The following is a 12250-nucleotide window of genomic DNA, read 5'->3' as shown; positions in this document are numbered from 1 at the left end:
TTTGATTATCTCGAACCGCATGTCCAGTACACATGTTCAGTGTAACTAATTTATTCCTAAGGGCGAGGCGATTCTTCTTCAGCAATGGGATCGTTAACACGAGCATAATACCTATTATAACACGAGCCGCTCAAGGTTCGATTGAGGGACCTGTTCCGTACTCTACGATATAAACTATACATTCTAGGACACGAATGTGGCGTCTACACCAATGCTCAAACGATACTGTCCTTTTCAAAAGCTTTTGTAACCGTAATTACAAATGTACGGCGCAAATTGCAGGACACATTCCTCACAAAGAGACGAAGAAATTATGTTATGCGAACGTGGGTCAGGAAACGTTTTGTTTCTGTGGTGTCACCGCCAGGCACCACACTTGCTAGGTGGTAGCTTTAAATCGGCCGCGGTCCATTAGTACATGTCGGACCCGCGTGTCGCCACTGTCAGTGATCGCAGACCGAGCGCCACCACACGGCAGGTCTCGAGAGACTTACTAGCACTCGCCCCAGTTGTACAGCCGTCGTAGCTAGCAACAGACACTGACGAAGACTCTCTCATTTGCCAAGACGATAGTTAGCATAGCCTTCAGCTAAGTCAATGGCTACGACCTAACAAGGCGCCATAGCAATTGATAGTTATCGTATGAAGCATGTCTCATCAAGAACGATGTATACAAATGATGGATTAAAGTTAAGTATTCCAGCAGCTACGTACTTTTCTTTATAGCATTCATTACGTATCCTGTTTCAGACCTCACGCCATCCTGCGTGAGCTTATAGCGTGCATTTCGGCCTTCCCTAGCTATATAACAGTTTCCATGTACAACTCACTCTCTCCAACTCATTAATTATGGGAAACACACAAGAACGGAACGTTAGAGTCATGGGGAACATGCACTCTTGGTGACATCTGGTTACGCTGTCCACCGCCAGTGTTTTGTTTTACATGCCCTGTTGCCACGTGATGTACATCATTGCTTGTTTACGGGTAACAACTTTTACAGCGATCAGTACGACCGTTGCAACACGCGGTTTACCGCGTAGAGTTAATCACAGACACGGCTCGTGCAATGGCAGTGAACATAAATACAGAGATGGCAGATGCCCATTTGAGGTAAGGATTAGCTGACGGCAGTGGCGCTCGCGCTCAACGAGTGTACTGGGAGAGGTTTCCAGGACGAAAGTGCATCGACAAGAAAATGTTGGAAGCCATTGATCGTCGTCTTGCGGGACATTGAGCATTCGAGCCTAATACTCGCGACTGGGGGAGGCCCAGAAGACGAAGGCACCGCAGTGGGAGGCGGCAATTCTTCATGCAGTTGACGACGACCCTGATATCAATACAAGACATGCAGCTGCAACACTGGATGTTCGCCACATGACTGTCTGGCGAATGTTATACGAGGACCAGCTGTATCCATACCATGTGTAGGCATTATCAGCAGCTGATATTCCTGCACGGGTACTCCTCTGCGAATGGTTTATTCAACAAAGTGTCACCGTAATTTTAGTGCAACTTTGCTGTTCACAGGTGAGGCGTCGTTTCAACGAGATCGCAATCGGCATGTCATCAATCCTACGCAACTGTTGAAGCAAGTCATCAACAAAGATTTTCTGTCAGTGTTTGGGCCGGCATTGTTGGTGACTGTCTGATAGCACCTCACTTCTTTCCACCTGCGCTCAAAGGACAAAGTTACCGTAATTCCGTAGAGAATGTCCTGCCTGATCTGTTATCAGAACTGCCTTTATTTGTGCGACAAAACATGTACTGCCTGCACGACGGAGCACATCGTCATTTTAGTAATATGACCGTTGGCTTCTAAATAACAGATTCGGTGACAGATGGACAATTAGAGATGACTAACTGCCTGGCCTCCACGCTCTCCGGACCTAAATCCACTGGACTTTTATTTGTGTGTGTGTATGTGTGTGTGTGTGTGTGTGTGTGTGTGTGGAGGGGGGGGGGGGGTCATTTGAAAGCTCTAGCGCATGGAACCGCAGTACAAGATGTTGAGAGTCTCCTTGGCCGTATTATAGGAGACTGCGAAACCACACGCAGTACCCCAGGGATACATCAGCGCATCCGAAATTCTCTACAGCGGAAGATTGGTGAATGTGTCAACGCCCATGGAGGGCATATTGTACATCTCCTGTGAGAAAGAGTTGCATGGGGTATGCTGTTGCCTTCTGTTCGTGTGTGTTCCCCATGAGTACTGAGTTGGAGAACATGACTTGAAACATGGGAACAAAGCGTTTCCACACCCATGTTCATATAGCATAATTTCTTCGTTTGCGTGTGAGGAATATGTCTTGCAATTTGCATCGTACATTTTTATTACACCGTGTATTTGCAGAGGCAACGGCCATGCCGCAGTGGCTACACCGGTTCCCGTGAGATCACTGAAGTTAAGCGCTGTCGGGCGTAGTCAGCACTTGGATGGGTGACCATCCAGGCCGTCATGCGCTGTTGCCATTTTTCGGGCTGCACTCAGCCTCGTGATGCCAATTGAGGAGCTACTCGACCGAATAGTAGCGGCTTCGGTCAAGAATACCATCTTACGACCGGGAGGGCGGTGTGCTGACCCCACGCCTCTCCTATTTGCATCCTCCACTGAGGATGACACGGTAGTCGGATGGTGCCGGTAGGCCACTCGTAGCCTGAAGACGGGGTGCTGCATTTGCAGAGGGATACGCGATTAGCCTGTAGCCGGTGGTTCTAAAATTTTAATTTGCCAGATATGCAGCAAAGGCTTGCACCTTCATTGGATGGTTCTAATTCTCTTTAATTGTTGTAGTGTGCTACCAAGTGACTCTCATAACATACACTGTACTGAGGTTACGGGTGCAAGGAAATTGCTATAAACTTCAAAGGAATCTGACAATTTTTAAAGGAAACAATGTGGGCAACGAATAACTATCCTTGCACACCAAACCAACGCATGCGGTGGGGGGGGGGGGGGGGAGGTGGTAACGCATGCTGTGCTATAAGCATGCCTCAGCTAGGGGTATAAGTACTGTCTGAACCTGATAAGAATACGGCCTAAGACAATTACTATTATCGAACATCTTTTATGGGGGCAGTAACTATCTTTCATTGCTTGTTGTTGGTTACTGAGTGGATTTACTAAGGAAGGGGGTATAATTTTCGGTTACAACTTCGTAATTTTGACTGTGATAGACCTGGCATTTATTCTTTAAGCAAAACTCTCGTTCATTTGATTCTACACATACCTGACTCTACACACGAATCTAAATGAAATATGCAAATGGTCTCTTATTTCGTATTACTGTGGGCCACACTATGCGGAAGATGGTAGGATGAACATTCTGCTCTCTCTCTAATCAACTCGATAACTTCATTTAAAACATGCCCCCCCCCCCCCCCACACACACGCACACACATACACACATGAATTTACTCACAGCGTCGACATTCTATTGCATAGCTATACGCAAAGCGCAAATGCAAGAAACCAGAAACACTAGGCAATCGTCGGCAAGTTGAGAGTTCCATAAGCACAAAGAAAGACCGGACAAGAAGAACTACACGTTATTAAACTTATTAGTAGGTAAACCGAATTAAAGGGCGTTTCTACAGCAATTTCCGTAATCTGTACCGTCGAGGCTCAGGTGATTCCAGAGCAAGTTGGCAGAAGCGAGCAAAGATGCTTCTCTCATCGGAAATATTACGGCAAAAGCTCTGGTTTTAACATGACAGGCATGGCTGAAGACCATAGTCATTCGAATGAGTATTTATCCAAACAAAGCACAAACTGAACACGTGGTCAGACCGTCCAGTATCTCCAGTATCGTAAACATGGTGGGCTTCGACACAAAACTTCCAAAGATTACGAGAGACGATAAAATAGTTACACTAAGAATTGCACTAATGAGCTCTCGAAGTGGTTAAGTATAGTCCCCATGTCATTAATAAGTCAGAAGCCACCCTCACATACCACATGATGTGAGCAATAACCGTCAATGTCGCACAAACCCCCTGTAAATTTACAAGACTTTCAGAAAACGTGCCCCTCTCATTTCAGAAAATTAATTTTAATGTCTTAACGCGAAAGAACTTTACAAAAGCGAAATACTATTACTACTGACGCCCTCATTCCTTGTCTGCACGACACAACACAAAAAGGAACACATCAAAATTCACAAAATAATTAGGCAAAACTTAAGGCAACACAATTCCTATCCTTAATCTACACCACTTCCTATCGTTATTTTTACTCACAGAATGCATTCCTCTGGGCACTGGAGGTGCCATGTGAAAAAGAGCGCCAGCATGCGCCCCGATATACATGGCATAGAAAATACCACAAAATATCAATTTCTCCCGACAAAATTTATACCACGATTTGAAATCATATACTATAACGAAAAGAACCGTATTACTATCTGCTCTTCGCCTTACCGTCTCAAGAACTACTTGCTCATACTAGTACAAAACCGTTGTGACTATGACCTAGAAAAGCACTCAGTTTGCCAAAATTGGAACAGTTATTGCCTCGTTCAGTATTTCTGCACCTAGACTGGAACTAGCTGCATCGCCTAGAAACGTATTAAGAAGAATATCGCATTCTTACCACATCTTCCCATACCGCAGCCGCAGCGTCTCCGCGCTTCCTATATCCAGCACGCTCCAGCGAACTGTCCACCCCAGAGGGCTCCTGGGCGGACCCAACGTCCCTTGTTCGTATCTCTCGCTCTCATTGGCTGACGGCCGACCGGTGCCTTCTCTACTCTAACCAAACTGATCTGTCTCAAGCATCACAGGCCATTCCTGCTTGGAGCCTTGCTAGTTTGTGCATTGTGAAGCCTACTGCCCTACTACCTATCTTTGGAGCTACACACGCCCTTCTAGTTCTTATTTGTTTCACACATTATTATTCTCTTACACTTAATAGGAGGGTCATGAAAAGGATGAGGAAGTGTGACCCAGCACGACGTTTATTGAAATAAAACACTGGTTTGCTCCATTCCTATGTCAAAGAGTTGGGGTACGCAAATAAATAAATAAAAACAAAGACTGACGATACATTAATAGTAACTTGTAATCACCTAAATAATTCATTAGCTATCTGCAACTGTCACTCATGTTGCTCACAAGTGAGTTCCGTCAGTCAACGAAGTTTACTACTAGTATCGCTTCAAGGCATCTGGTCAAAATCGCCCTCGTAACTATCTGTTCCGATTTGTGTTGTTCACGGCGACAAATAATGTCAGCTGTGCTACTCTGATATGATTCTCACATATTAGGTGAGGAAATGGAAACACAATAACAGGTTGCGACTTATTTGTCTTCGTCTTCATAAGGACTTTCAGCCAGAGAGAGAAAGAGAGAGAGAGGGGGGGCAGGAGGGGGGGGGGGGGGGAAGGGAGAGAGAGAGAGAGAGAGAGAGCACATAAAATAAAGATGAGGTTTACTTTAGAAATCCGACCTTTATCAAAGCAGGGATGAAACTAGGGACGCTTCGATCATCTCGAACGTACAATGACGATCGACGCAAGGTATGAACCATGCATATTCACAGATAAATGAGCATCCCGATTAGTAAGATTAAGGGCTGAAAGAAGTTAATCATTAAAAAGTAACATATCTTGTAATGAAAATACTGTGCATTCCTAACATCCACCTACAATCCGGAGAACAATGTGAACAGTTATTTTTAAATCGTAGATTGCAAACATTCTTCTACGGGTGACAAGCGAGAAAAATACCCGGCCATAAAACTAAATACAACACTAAAGAAAAAAACGGACCATAAATTCAATCCAGTATTCTCACTGTAACTTAAAGAAGGAATATTAGTTAACTTAATGGAGGAAGATTCTGAACTTCAACATTTCCCCTGTACTCTAGGACAAGACGTCTCCAAATGCGTTTTAGGTGAGAAGAGTTCGGCGAGAGCAATGCAAATTGTAGCAGAAACAGCGATCTTAATGTAAGGATGGGCTTCCTCACATAAAAGTAAGAGTCTTTATTCACATTACCAGGAAATGTTTAATTTTGCATTTATGAGACCGTTTTCAATAGTTGAAGCAATCGGTACGTATGAGACAGCATGCGCTACCTAATGTAGGATGTTCCATAACGCGGCGCGTAGAAACGGTATTCCTCCGGGGAGCATACCTCTAGTGCTATTTGTGATAGAAATGTAGAGTCAAGTATCTTGGGTAGCCTTGGGCTAGGGAACATTTGCATACCTAAGAGAAGGATCGTCTTAGTGATACTATCCTACAATATAACTTCAAAGTATGAATATTACACACTTCCTCCTGCTTAGGCAAGTGGAGAAAATGGGATAGTTCTTTTCGCATTTGATGTGCTCTACGATGGGCCTTAATGTGGTTGTAGAGGCACCATTAGTTCATGGATGGTTCCTTAGAAGACCCCAAGAAAATTTTACCATTTTTTCGTACCAAACCCAAGCAGTGGACTGCACGACGGCTATGCACAAAATGGCTGACATTTTTACTACATGTTCTTAAGATCTCAATATCGAACAAACTTGAACAAGAGCATACTCAGGAGTTCCGCAGGGAAGTGTGATAGGACCGCTATTATTTTCTGTATGCATAAATGATATGACGGACAGGGTGAGCAGCAGTCTACGGTTGTTTGTAGGTAATAGTGGATAGTATGGCAAGGTTTAGAAGTTAAATGAGCTAATTGGGGGGAGGTACAAGATGACTTAGACAAAATTTATAGTTGGTATGATAAATAGCGGCTGGTTCTAAATGTAGAAAAATATAAGTTAATGCGAATGAGTAGGAAAAACAAACCCGTAATGTTCAGATACAGCATTAGTAGTGACCTGCTTGACACAGTCATGTCGTTTAAATATCTAGGCCCACCCTTTCAAAGCGATATGAAATGGAACGAGCATATGAGAATTGTGGTAGGGAAGGAGTATAGTAGACTTCGGTTGATTGAGAGAATTTTAGGAAAGTGTGGTTCACCTGTAAACGATAGTGCGACCTATTCTTGAGTACTGCTCGAGTGTTTGGGATCTGTACCAGGTCGGAAGAAAGAAGGACATCGAAGCAATGCAGGTTGTTGTTGTTGCACCTTTATGGCACTCAACATGGCGGTCATCAGCGCCCGAGCAATTCAGAGGCGGGCAGCTAGATTTGTGACCAGTGGGTTCGAATGACACGCAAATATTACGGAAATATTTCGGAAACTCAAATGGGAATCCCTGGTGAGAAGGCGACGGTGTTTTCGAAGAACACTTTTGAAAAAATTTAGAAACTGACATCAGAACGATTTTACTGCCGTCAACATACATTTATTTTAAGTACCATGAACGTAAGATACGAGAAATTAGGGCTGATACGGAAGCATATAGATAATCGTTTTTTCCTCGCTCTGTTTCCGAGTGGGATAGGAAAGAAAATGACTAGTAGTGGTACAGAGTACACTCCGCCAAACACCGTACGCTGGCTTGCGGAATATGTATGCAGATGTAGACGTAGATCTGTTTCCGAAATATATGTGTTTGAAGTTACCTGAAATGTGCACGTAAAATACGCAAATAAAATCCAGTGTGAGGCGGAATCTAAATCATAAATAACGGCAAATTTTAATGTTATATACTCCACACATTTATCTACTGGTGCTACCTTCCTGTTTCCAACAAAACTTTATCCGTCATAGAGAAACATCCCCAAAACATGGTTTTTGGGTACCAAAACCGAGTCGCGGATTCCAAAACGGCTACGCACAGCAAATAGCTGAAAATGTTCCGATATATTCCTAAGATCAAGACCTGGTACGTCCTCAAAACTTTTCTAGATATCTTTATCCGTTACCTAGGTACAGTGGTTCAAAGTTACCCTTCCCGTACGCGTAATACACGCACGTAAAATCTGGCGTGAGGCGAAAACGTAGTTTATAAAGTGACGTAGAAGGAAGAAATGTGCTGTAGAGTGTCTCAGTTGTCATCAGAAGAAACCTGGGAACCCCATGTCATAGCAATGAAGCACATGCTAAATTTCTGTGCACGTAAAATCCGATTGAGGTTGAAAATTAGTTTCGCGTAAATTCAGTTTCATGTAATTAAACTATCAAAATTTTATTGACTCATAAACTTCTCGTCATGTGAGTGACATGCTTTGCCGTGGTTGTGATAAGAAGGAAACTACAGGAAAAATTCTCCTGTCGGAGCACAAAAAACGCGAATATGCTCCCGTCTACAAAGACTCCTACTACAGGGTGGGATACCAGCTGCGTACCTCATTCTGCCTTCCCCAGCGCCTTTAAATACTTTCCCACAACTTTTGGCATGCGAACACATTCTCAGTTTCTTATGCTTAGAGAGAATCAGACAGTGACGGTGGGAAACAGACAGAAAAGTAGTAAATACTTGAAGATAGTGGGCAGTGGTTGTGATACAGTAAGAGCAAAGGAGACACAATGGCAGTATGCGAGAAGAAGAGAGGACACAGTGGCAGTGGAACATAGTTGACAACGAAAGACAGTGCTAGGAAAAGAGTGAAGGAGGCAGTGCCAGTGAGAGAGGAATCAAGAGAAGGAGAAAGTGAAAGTGAATGATAATGACAGAGAGAGTCAATGACAAGGAGGAAGAGGGAGTTAGTGACAGCGAGAAGAGACAGCAGCAGTGGTAGGGAGTGAATGAGATAGCGGCAGTAAAAAGAGCAAGAGAGAGACAGTGGAAATAAGGGGAGGCATTACCAGCAGGACACAACGAAGGAGACCATGGCTGTGAGACAGGAGGCAGTGATAGTTGGAGAGCCTCAAAGACATGATGTCAATGAGTTGATTGAGTGAAAAGTGCAACTAGGAATATATGGGTGTGAGCGACTTACAGCAATGGACTGGTGGGTGATGATGATGATGATGATGTTTGGTTTGTTGGGCGCTCAACTGCGTGGTTATCAGCGCCCGTACAATTATCCAATCTTTGCTCAGTCCAATTTCGCCACTTTCCTGGATGATGATGAAATGATGAGGACAACACAAACACCCAGTCATCTCGAGGCAGGTGAAAATCCCTGACCCCGCCGGGAATCGAACCCGGGACCCCGTGCTCGGGAAGCGAGAACGCTACCGCGAGACCACGAGCGGCGGACGGACTGGTGGGTGTGAGCGAGTTGCTGTTAGGAGAGGTTGTGGGAGTGAGAGGTAGGTGTCATTGTAAAAAGAGAGTGAATATATTCGCATGGCAAAATTTTTGGGGAAAATTTGTAAAGGTGCTGAAGAAGGTAGAATGAGACTGCTGGTATCCCACTTTTCAGAGTCCTGTCAACAGCAGCATGCTCGCCTTTTGTTTGTGCTCCGGCAGGAGCATTTTTCCGCTGGTTATTCATTAAACTTATGATATTCTGTATTTTACAAGCGATTCAGAATACCTCACACATTTCTTTTAAAGAAGACACCTTTCGCTACCTCACTGAATTCCGAACATGCTCGAACACACGTGTTCCCACAACTTGCGCTGGAATAGAAACTTGATAGTTGACCCTGGGGACTTGGCAAATTCCTATAGACAGAAGTCCGATTGACCTTAAGAAGGACGAACTTGGATTCCATGACATTGTTCAGCCTCTATCTATTTCTTTGACAAAGAAATTTGATCAAATATTTATCATGTTTCTTTCACAAAGATCTTTGACAAGGGGTGAAAAGAGATACTACATTGTCATCAAATATTTCTTCATTGTTCCTTCGCAAACGCTGGCATCTAGTAAAGAAGAACCGCATGACACCTGAGAAACTGCTATTTTTAATACTGTTAGTATCACAGTTCCAAATCACTAAAAGGGGCAGTGATTTTTCCAGTACGAATACGAAATGTAACTAAACTAATATCCCTCCTCCTCCTAATGTAGATGTAAAAGAATAAAATCTGAGTGCAATGTAATATACACAGTAACAGTCGCCGATTATCATTGAAAATCCCTTAAGACGAGAAATAATTTGTCATCTAATATGTTCAGGTTCAAAAGGAACTGATGGTGAATACATTGGCTTGCTTGTCATGTAATTTTGTGCTGTACTTCGTTTCGCGAATTTCCTTACGGATTTCAGACTCATTTTAATACATTCAAAACTTGCCATAATTTTTACACTTTTGTACATTAGGTGCTATCTTTCTTATGAAAAACTTTTTGGCCTTATCCTTGTATCTACAGCTTGCGTGCGCCTGTCAAGTTTAAAGTACTAATACCAATGTTTATTCAAAGGGCATGCAGCAATTTGTGTCATGGGGAGATAATAATTTCTGAAAATGAAGATGTGTGTAAAAGAAACAGTTTGGTTCTTAGTTTGGAAGTCGCTTCTTCCAGTTGCGAGAGTAAGAAAAAATATTAAGACATCTGAAAATGTAAAAATAATAACGTCAGATTTTTCTATGGGCTGAGATGCGTCGATAAAGGTCCTAGGGCTGGAAAACTTGGTGTGCTTTAGTGAATCTGTCATGCCCCACCCCTAATATTTCAAGACACACAGACACTTTAGAGGAAACAGTAAAAGAAACCACCGAAGAATCAGCGAAATCTGCAGCAGTGGAAGCAGTTGAAGAAAATGATGGTAACAACGACATCTGCATAGCATTTGACAGACGGTGGCAGAAAAGGGGCCATCACTCTAATTATTCCAGTGCAGCTGTCATAAATATTGACACTGAGAAGATGCTTCATGTTGAATTATTGTCAAAACATTGCAATGGAAGCACAAAAGTGGGTACTAATAATGAAAAGAAACAGTTGCTTGAACACAACGGTCAGAAAACCTAGAACTAGGAAGTGGAGAACTAGAAAGTGCCTCAGCTGTGAAGACATTCCAGAGCTCTCGTAACCAACGTCGGGTTCGGTATGCTAAATTAATTGTTGATGGCGAATCAAAAAATGTTCAAATGTGTGTGAAATCTTATGGAACTTAACTCCTAAGGTCATCAGTCCCTAAGCTTACACACTACTTAACCTAAATTATCCTAAGGACAAACACACACACCCATGCCCGAGGGAGGACTCGAACCTCCGCCGGGACAAGCTTCACAGTCCATGACTGCAGCGCCTAAGACCGCTCGGCTAATCCCACGCGGTGATGGCGAATCCATTTCATTCAAATCAACAACTCACAGCAGGCCTTAACACCGTAAAAGTTGTAATGTGACTGTCACGTGCTGAAACAAATGGTATCCGACTGCGTAAAATCAGGCAGAACATTTCTAGTAAAAAGCTTGAGGGTACCAAGACTATTAGAGGACTTTCGACTGACGAAACAATCTATCAGCGGAGTGAATACGAAGGCCAAGCCATTAGAAAGAATGCATACAGTCTGGAAGGAATGAGAAAAGCAGTATGGAAAAGACGTCAGGCGATGAGAAGCCACTACACGTGTGTTCAATCGACCGGTGTCCATACCGCAAAGTTGATACAACATGAATCGAATATACCCATAGAAACACCAGTCGTGAAACTGTTGGAGCAGTGATAAAGCCACTAGATGGAGAAGTAGCACATCCAAATCTTTTGAAGAAATTCATCACGGGAAAAACTCGAAATGTAAATGAACCTTACAACAATGTGGTATTTGTGGGCTTGAAAACGCTGAAGATTGGAATCAATGATGCTGTGATCACCTACAGTGATGGAAATGCAGGCAGAATTATGGTTATGAAGCAATTTGGAATTAAGTCCGGCCATAATACAGGAGAAAGCCTACAAGAACTGGACAGCGAGTCTCCAAGGCAGAAATTATGGCCAAAAATACAACTGAAGCAGCAAGATCCCTCAGACGGGGGAAGAGACTGCATCTAGGTGAGCCTCAAGAAGATAAAGATTACAAAGCTCGAGAGGTTTAGGCTCTAACTTCATTCAATAGTGAATTTCCCTTTACTTAAACTTCAAGTGGGATTTCTGAAAAACTACTTTTTCTAGATGTTTCCCATTATCTCAGAAACTACTTAAGTTAAAGATCTGAAATTTTTACTTCTTATTGACAGCGCCATTAAGTTTATGTGGATCTACAATGTTAGAGATAGCACTCATAACTTGTAAATAATTTTTTTAAAATTACATAAATTTTTTAAAATATTCGTTAAAGATTCATGTGTTGATACTTAAAACTTTTAACGTAGAGCCAGCCGCTGTGGCCGAGCGGTTCTAGGCGCTTCAGTCCGGAACCGCGCAACCGCTATGGTCGCAGGTTTGAATACTGCCTCGGGCGTGGATGTGTGTGATGTCCTTAGGTTAGTTAGGTTTAAGTAGTTCTAAGT

The 12250-nt window shown here is 43.1% G+C and overlaps 1 pseudogene; it reads left to right on the top strand.

Annotated features, from left to right (window-relative positions):
- The first annotated feature begins 2354 nt into the window (after positions 1–2354).
- On the top strand, positions 2355–2472 carry LOC126429416 (5S ribosomal RNA; annotated as a pseudogene).
- The last annotated feature ends 9778 nt before the right edge of the window (positions 2473–12250 follow it).

The sequence above is a fragment of the Schistocerca serialis genome, chromosome 1, assembly GCF_023864345.2.
Source record: "Schistocerca serialis cubense isolate TAMUIC-IGC-003099 chromosome 1, iqSchSeri2.2, whole genome shotgun sequence".
Classification (NCBI taxonomy): Eukaryota; Metazoa; Arthropoda; class Insecta; order Orthoptera; family Acrididae; genus Schistocerca; species Schistocerca serialis.
The sequence above is the reverse complement of the archived record's forward strand: the minus strand, read 5'-3'. Positions and strand labels throughout refer to the sequence as shown.